This window comes from Tiliqua scincoides, chromosome 11 (assembly GCF_035046505.1).
Source record: "Tiliqua scincoides isolate rTilSci1 chromosome 11, rTilSci1.hap2, whole genome shotgun sequence".
NCBI classification, from domain to species: domain Eukaryota; kingdom Metazoa; phylum Chordata; class Lepidosauria; order Squamata; family Scincidae; genus Tiliqua; species Tiliqua scincoides.
This window is the reverse complement of record NC_089831.1, coordinates 19,181,301-19,188,826: the sequence shown is the minus strand read 5'-3', so window position 1 is coordinate 19,188,826 and position 7,526 is coordinate 19,181,301. Positions and strand designations below refer to the sequence as shown.

Here is a 7,526-nt window from a genome sequence, read left to right as displayed (position 1 = left end):
CTCCACTGCCTTGTGGCTACATCCAGTTATGGAAAAGGCTTCAGGAGTCAACCTCGAGGCAAAATCTGGAGCCAGAGTCCCTGAGGCAGTTCGTGGCTAAACACAGTCACGTTCTGGCAACTCCTGCAACGCCGCTGGAACCAACTGTATTGGCCTCTGCCTTTCCATTGGACCATTTCAGCGACATGGAGAGGGGGGATTTGCTGCATGGGTAACAGCCTATCCTCCATACCTACTTTACCCAGGCTTCACGCACTGGAGAGGACACTCTGTTCCAGAGCCACCATTCAGAGCGTGACACCATAGTCTTCTGAGACTGAAGGATGCCAACAAGAAGTAGCAGGGCCTATGAGAGGAATTTTATCAGGGGGTACAAAGTTTCTTCTGGGCCCCTTCCCAAAGGGGGAGGGGCACAATGGGGGCAGCAGAACCGGGGGGGGGGCAAATAGGATAGGGAGAGGATGCTGACAGCCACAATAGTCTTTGAAGCCCAGGTCTACTAGCCTTCTTGATGCAGAGCCCATCAGCAAGTTCAGGTAAGATGGGGAAAATGTCAGATCCCAGGAACTTTCTGGGCCCCCTCTTTTGGCTCCTGGGCCCCCTTTCTGACCCTGGGCCCAGGTACAAATTACCCCCTTTACCCCCCTCTCTTAGGCCCTGCATAGTAGCTTGTTAAAAGCGCAGATCTGTACCATTTCCCCAAATGCAGTCACATACCATGGTAGCATCGAGTCTAATATATTAAAGATAAAATATTGACATGAATGGGGACCCACCTGAAATTGGCTTGTGACCCACCTAGTGGATCCCGACCCACAATTTGAGAAACACTGCTCTATAGGAAGAATGCTTGGAAAGCTTCACCAATTTCCAGCACCTTGCCATTTGCAGTGATTTGATTGGTTGGCAACCTTCAGTCTCGAAAGACTATGGTATAAGCTTACAGCACCTGGTATTCCCAGGCGGTCTCCCATCCAAGTACTAACCAGGCCTGACCCTGCTTAGCTTCCAAGATCAGACAAGATTGGGCATGTGCAGGGTAACAGTTGCTGTCTTGGTTATTGCAAAAAGGGGTGTGTGTCTGTGCGTGTAAATGAGAACATGCACAATATCAAGCAATGGGTAGCAGCAGGCCATCTGAAGGAATGGTATCTTGGCTGCCTCTCCCTCTCCCCCCACACACATAGGCGTGATTAAAGAAGTTGACTTCCAGCGAAATTAGTTTCCAACTAGATGCAAAGATAATCAGATTTACAGTGCAATCCTCGGCAGGTCTACTCCCAAAAAGTAAGACCCAATTAGTTCAATGAGCCTTAAACATGTACAGGATTGCAGCCTAAAGGCCCAATCCTAAGTAGCTGAGCACCGGCGCTGGGTGCTGCAAACATGCCGCAAGGCACATCCATGGCACTCAGAGAGAGGGGCCGCCAACGCTGGGCCAGTGCCAGTCAGTCCTGTGCCTTAGCACTGGGTGGACGGCTGGGGTGCGGGGAGGTGAGCAGTGGGCAGAATGGGGTGGATGGAGGGCAGAGGAAGGGAGGATCAGGCCCAGGAGGGAGCAGAATGGTGACAGGCTCTCCTACCATATCATGACCTCCCTCCCGGCTCAGGCAGCCTGACATGAGCCTCCTTGTTGCTGCACCCATTCAAAAGCGGGCACAGTTCTGAAGATATCCACTGCATTACCTGGAGTAAGGAAGCAAATGATCCCTTATCCCAAGGAGACACTCGGTGCTAGCCCAGCAACCACAGGATACAGCAGTCGCCATTTTGATGCCGCTGGAGCCATGAGTGCTGCCAGCAATCGAACTGGGCTGGTAGTCCAATTAGTTCCCCCTTGCCTCTCTCCACCAATATTCCTATGGATGAACTGGGGATTTTAAATCATGCTAGTGGTTATTAATACAGAATTGGTAGCTGCACTGGAATATACAGCACTGTTATTATTATTAACAGTATTTATATACCGCTTTTCAACTAAAAGTTCACAAGCGGTTTACGGAGAAAAATCAAAGAACTAAATGGCTCCCTGTCCCAAAAGGGCTCACAATCTAAAAATCTGTTTAAAATCACAATCTAAATCTAAATCTAAAAATCTAAAAATCACAATCTAAAAATCTAAAAATCACAATCTAATCTGTTTTGTTTGTGCAGCACCTGGATTCTGGCACATCAGGGTTATGCCATTCCTCAAGGGTGGACTTGGCACTTGGGCAATCTCTGGATTCTTAAAACAGGTTTTCTGTTCCTAAATTCTCTCTCTGATTAATGCATTCAAAACAAAACACAGTCAGACCCTCATCCTCTAGTAGCCATGAAAAATCTCTCAGGAATGGAACACCGGATGCCTAAAAGACAAGTTGCATATCCTTGTTTATCCCATGATGGAGCTATCACCATAATCCCCATAAACTGCAGACAAGCAGCCCTCCCCTTCCTCCAATCCTTAAGTCCTATTGCTGGATAAGAACCACTGCAGAATGATGTTTTAAGCTTGTGTCATCTCAGTATGTATTCCCCTTCTAAAAATGAAAGAACATAAGGTAGACCACCCAGAACTTCTTGGTTTGTCTCTTCCTACAGAGACATCAGGGTCGGATCTAGCTTCTTAGCTTTCTGCAAATACTACAACCCAACTATCGGACTAACAGCCCAACAACAGGACACAGGGACAGACTACATGGAAGGAATTTTTAAGGGCTAATTTACCAGTTAATTTAACTCGGACGTGCTAATAATTGCTATCATAGCATCATTCTGCTCTAACCCGGATAAAGCCGATCATCCGTGGATGGAGGGAGAAAAGAGCCACCCCTCCCAGCTCACTTGGATATTCTCCGATGCCAGCCAATGTTCTGCTCACCATCTGGGCAGCAGCTGTGCCCGCTTTTCACTCAAGCGGAATCAATGCAGGACGCGGCCTGCCGCAGACGCAGCCTCGATTAGTGCACATTTTATTGGGCTCTTGTTTCACCTGCGGACCCATCGCTTGCCCCTCTGTCCTCTCTCCCTTTGTTTGGTTCTCAATTACAATCTATTTAGTCATCTATAAAAAGTTTTGCATGCTGCCAAGGGGACCACGGTTCTCTGCCAGGGAGCAGGCAGACTTCACTTGGCAACTGCCTCTGCAAAGCGGCTGCATCTAATTCGTTTTGGAAGCAAAGACAGAACGCAACTCAGAGCCAACTCTAATAATAATAATATAATAATTATAATAATAAAAGCAAAGTGTGTTTTAAATTGATAAACTTTGATACCTTTTTTTGGTTAAAATTCTGCGTTTTCCCTAGCTGAAAAACTCTTATTCAAAATGGGACCACCCCATTACATCAAAGCATCTTTGGCTTCCCTCAAAAATGTTTCAGATATTTCACCTATGCAGAAATCTCCCAAATTTGCTCTGAATTTTGCTTTAGGTAAAGTTCCAGCGGCAGCTCCTGGCACTTTTGATGGCCAGTTTGCCAGCTATTCATTTTGTTTTGCTTTTTTCCAGGATACAGGCTTAATTCAAGGCCGACTTTGGTGGGTGAATGTTGCCACAGAGCAACATCATTGGAGCCCAGAATAATTTTTGAACTGAATGGCAACATGTCAGCTGCCCTTAGGCTCTAATATTCATTCTTTTGGTCTCTTGTGTCATTTCTAGGATGGTGATGCTTCTACTGTTCTTTGCCTGACCTCACACCTCCTTCATTAAATGAAGATTTCTGTTGTCTCTTCTGCAGAAGTTTTCCCCAATATATTTCTCATTTCCAAAAACTGAAATATGATAAAACCAATATAAACCAAGATTCTGCTCTCCATACTTCAGTTTCATTCTCCTCCTCCTCCTCTTCCCTCCCTCCCTCCCTCTCTCTCTCTCTCTCACCCTCTTGTACTAGGCAACTCACCCATTTTTTCTTTCCTCAAGATCGTAACTATGATATTACCTTGGATTCTTCTCTCTCCCCACAGATGCACTCAGTTGTTAAATCTTGTTGCTTTCATCTTTGCTACAGCCACGAACATTTGCCCTTCTCTCTTTCAATGCAATGAAAATCATTGTTCAATCTTTCCTTGATGATGCAACAATCTTTTATTTGGCCTCTGTGCCTCTTCTTTCCTATCTTGAATTCTTTGGCTCATGTGCCTGTTCAGCTTGTCTCTCTTCTAGTCTCTACCCTCGATTTGTCTTTCAGGCACTTGTCAGGAACTAGACCAGGGAACATAAAGGCTGTGTGCACAGCTGCCCCATGTGAAGTGAACCACCAAGATCTTAGATACTGAAGTAATTCTTACCCACCTAGGCTGGTCCTCGGCTTGATCTCCTCAACATGAAGGGCTATAAAGCCTTCCTGTTCAGGCTGGGACTTTGCCTGAACATGACAGTCTTTACCAGCTCTTGGTCTGTTCCCCCTGCCCCGCTCCTGCCTGCCTGATCCCTATGGCCCAGCTCTGGCAACACTCTATAAATAAATAACAACAACATATGGTACATATTACATCTCTAACAACATATTAGAGATGAGTGAGCTTCCCTAGATTCGATTTGGAAGCTTTCAGAAAGGAGCTGAGTCATTTTCCAAAGAATCAGAAAAAACTTTGTGCTGAATCTGTGCCAGTCCAAGGCTCATCTAGTAGGTGAACTTCCTTGTTATGTTATAATGAGCTTTACAGTCATGCTCTTGATCATCCCTTAAAAGTAAGGAAGGATAACTTTGGTATAGGCCACTACTATACACTTATGATGTGAGGAGCCTAAAACGTAGGCACAGTTCAGATCTAATCCTAAATCATGGTTTTAGTGATATATGAATAAGCCTAAGTAGCCTTGGCCTCATATGCTCCCCTCTCCCCTCTCCCCCATGCATGAAAGAGAAGGAAAGTGAGAACTTCTACTTTAAGAAAAAGCTACCTTTCCACATTGTCTCTGAACTCAGGGAACTGCCATTGTTAAACTATACCAAACCAGGATATTAAACCATGGTTTATTGTTCTGGCTTGTTCTAACATTGCTTACAGCACAATCCTAGGCATGTCTACTCAGAAGTAAGTCTCACTGAGTTCACTGAGATCTTTCCCAGGTAAATATGTATAGGATTGCATTCTTAGTAAACTAAAGTTTCTCAAGTTCTTAACACAGAACTATGCTTTTAAGTGAAAGCCAAACTTTCACTTCTGTTTTTGAGCATATGAGAGAAGGGGGGGGGGAATGCCAGCCCATGACTCCCTTTGGCTTGTTCTGTGGTTTAGTAAGCCAGAGAGGTGACAACTTATTTCAGTCTAAGCAGGTTTACTAGTTACTAGGACCTCATCCTCCTCAGAACACAGAACAAGCCACAAGACTATCAGAATGACATTCTACAAATATGATACTATAATGGCAAAGGGGCTCTAGTTAATACGAGGTCTGCAAACATCACACAATTTTTGACTGAAGCTCTCTTAGAGGAAAAGAGCTCCAGCCTGTCGACATACACTCAACATTGCTCCTGAAATGAATCCAGAAATGTAGCAGCTATTAATGCATAAAGATCCCCGGGCCAGAGTTTTTTTCCCATCAACTCACACCAGGGTGCCTCTACAATTGGTTCTTTTAGAGAAGCCAACGAACCAGGCTGTCTTTCTGCCTTGACTCCCACTGGGACAGGAGATTCATGTGTGTGCCTCAGACAGTTGGTGAGATGCCCAGCGTGGCATCCCTAATTTGGTTCCACTGAGATTTGGTTTCCCATCACCTCCTTTCCATGAGCCTTAATTGGCTGCAAGTAGCAATTCTTCGTTCTCAGCCCCAAGCCCTGTTCCCTCCTTGCTCTTGACCAAAAGTGTTTTTCCCATGAAAAGCAGTGCACCCCCCTCCCTCCTCCCTCCCATTTCAACTCCCTGTCCAGTGACACCCCTCTACCCCTGAAGTGGTTTGCCAGTAGCCTTCCTTTCTTTTCCCCCAGCGTTCTCTAACCCATATTCATTAGCAAAATACCAGAAACCTCTGGGGCAGCCGTGTGTGCTTTTAATTCATCTTCCAAATATATAATGAGCCAGGAGTGAAAATTTTAGGGTGAATTTAATTGACCTTTACAGCAGCATCAGGCAGATTGACTTAAATGCTATTAAGGCATAATATAACCCAGGGAGACTGTAGGGAAGGTTATCAAAAAATCTATCAAGTTGTTGGTTGCTTTTTTCTTGGTGGACAAATTAAGGAGAATTGAAAGAGAAACTGGTGGGGAGAATGTGGAAATTAGACAGAGGTCATGGGAGGGTTGGGCTCTTGTGCTACCAGTGTTAAAGGCAGACCAGTCTTGGGTACCCATATCTCCAGCCTCGGGTTTCTGCAGTACCCAACAAAAGATGAAGACAGAATCCATCCTCCAATGGAGGAAGAGGGGAGGGAAACAGCAAGGGAGAGGGGCAGCAAAAACATGTCAGCTATCCATTCCTGCTGTGCTAATGTGCTCCCTGGCCATGCTCTTGAAATGTTCCCACATTCTGCACTACTTGGTTTCCAATCACACTCACTGCATTCATAATTTGCTACTGCTCCCCCTCCCCCCATGAGTTCAGCCTCAGTGCCTGAACTGGGGATTTAGGAAACTGCTTCTGTCCGTAGCCAGAATCTCACAGGGAGATTTGAGGCTCAAGGTGAATCACACACAGTACTCCTACTGTATTCGGAGGACTCTTGAATTCCTTACCATATTCTGCCTCTTCCTCTGTGCTCAATCGGAATCCTAACATATACTTTGTCCTGGTTGTATATTATGAATGTCTAATTCAGTATTTCTCAAACTGTGGGTCGGGACCCACTGGGTGGGTCACAAGCCCATTTCAGGTGGGTCCCAATTCATTTCAGTGTTTTATTTTTAATATATTAGACTTGATGCTACCATGGTATGTGACTTTTAACAGGGTACTGTGTATATGCTTTTAACAATGATAGTAAATGGGACTTACTCCTAGGAATGGGTGGGTAGGATTCCAGCCTAGGATTGTTAAAAATTTTCCTGCTTGATGATGACACTTTCAGTCATGACATCACTTCTGGTGGGTCCTGACAGATTCTCATTCTAAAAAGTGGGTCCCAGTGCTAAAAGTTTGGGAACCAACCACTGGTCTAGATCATTTTCCTCTCCCTCTAAGCAAATCTTGTATCAAAAAAGAGTTCTCATCCCATTAGCACAGAAGCCTACAGTTATATATTTTTTCCCCTGAAGATTATCCCCTTGGAGAACTTGCTGTCCTTCATTTCCTTTTTCCCTGCTGGGAGAACAACAGGGGCCTCATGCTATTCCAGTGAACATCAACCACATCATTTCCCAGATTCTCCTTCACTTTCCCTTCTAAATGCTGTGCGCCAAAACAAAGAGCTAACACAAAAAAGAAGCTGAAAAATTACGAACCCGTCAAAGATGACAAGAAAAGCATTTGAGAGATGAACGAAATGCGAATGTTGTGCGTGTGCGTGTGCTAAAGGGTCTTTCATCAGTGTAGCGTGTGAACAGGAAATACGTAAGCAGAAGTAAGTTGGGCAACACTGGGTGGGTCGG

General features: G+C 45.1%; 1 pseudogene; it reads right to left on the bottom strand.

Annotated features, from left to right (window-relative positions):
- Positions 1 to 937: 937 nt before the first annotated feature.
- On the bottom strand, positions 938 to 1,054 carry LOC136662760 (5S ribosomal RNA; annotated as a pseudogene).
- Positions 1,055 to 7,526: the final 6,472 nt, after the last annotated feature.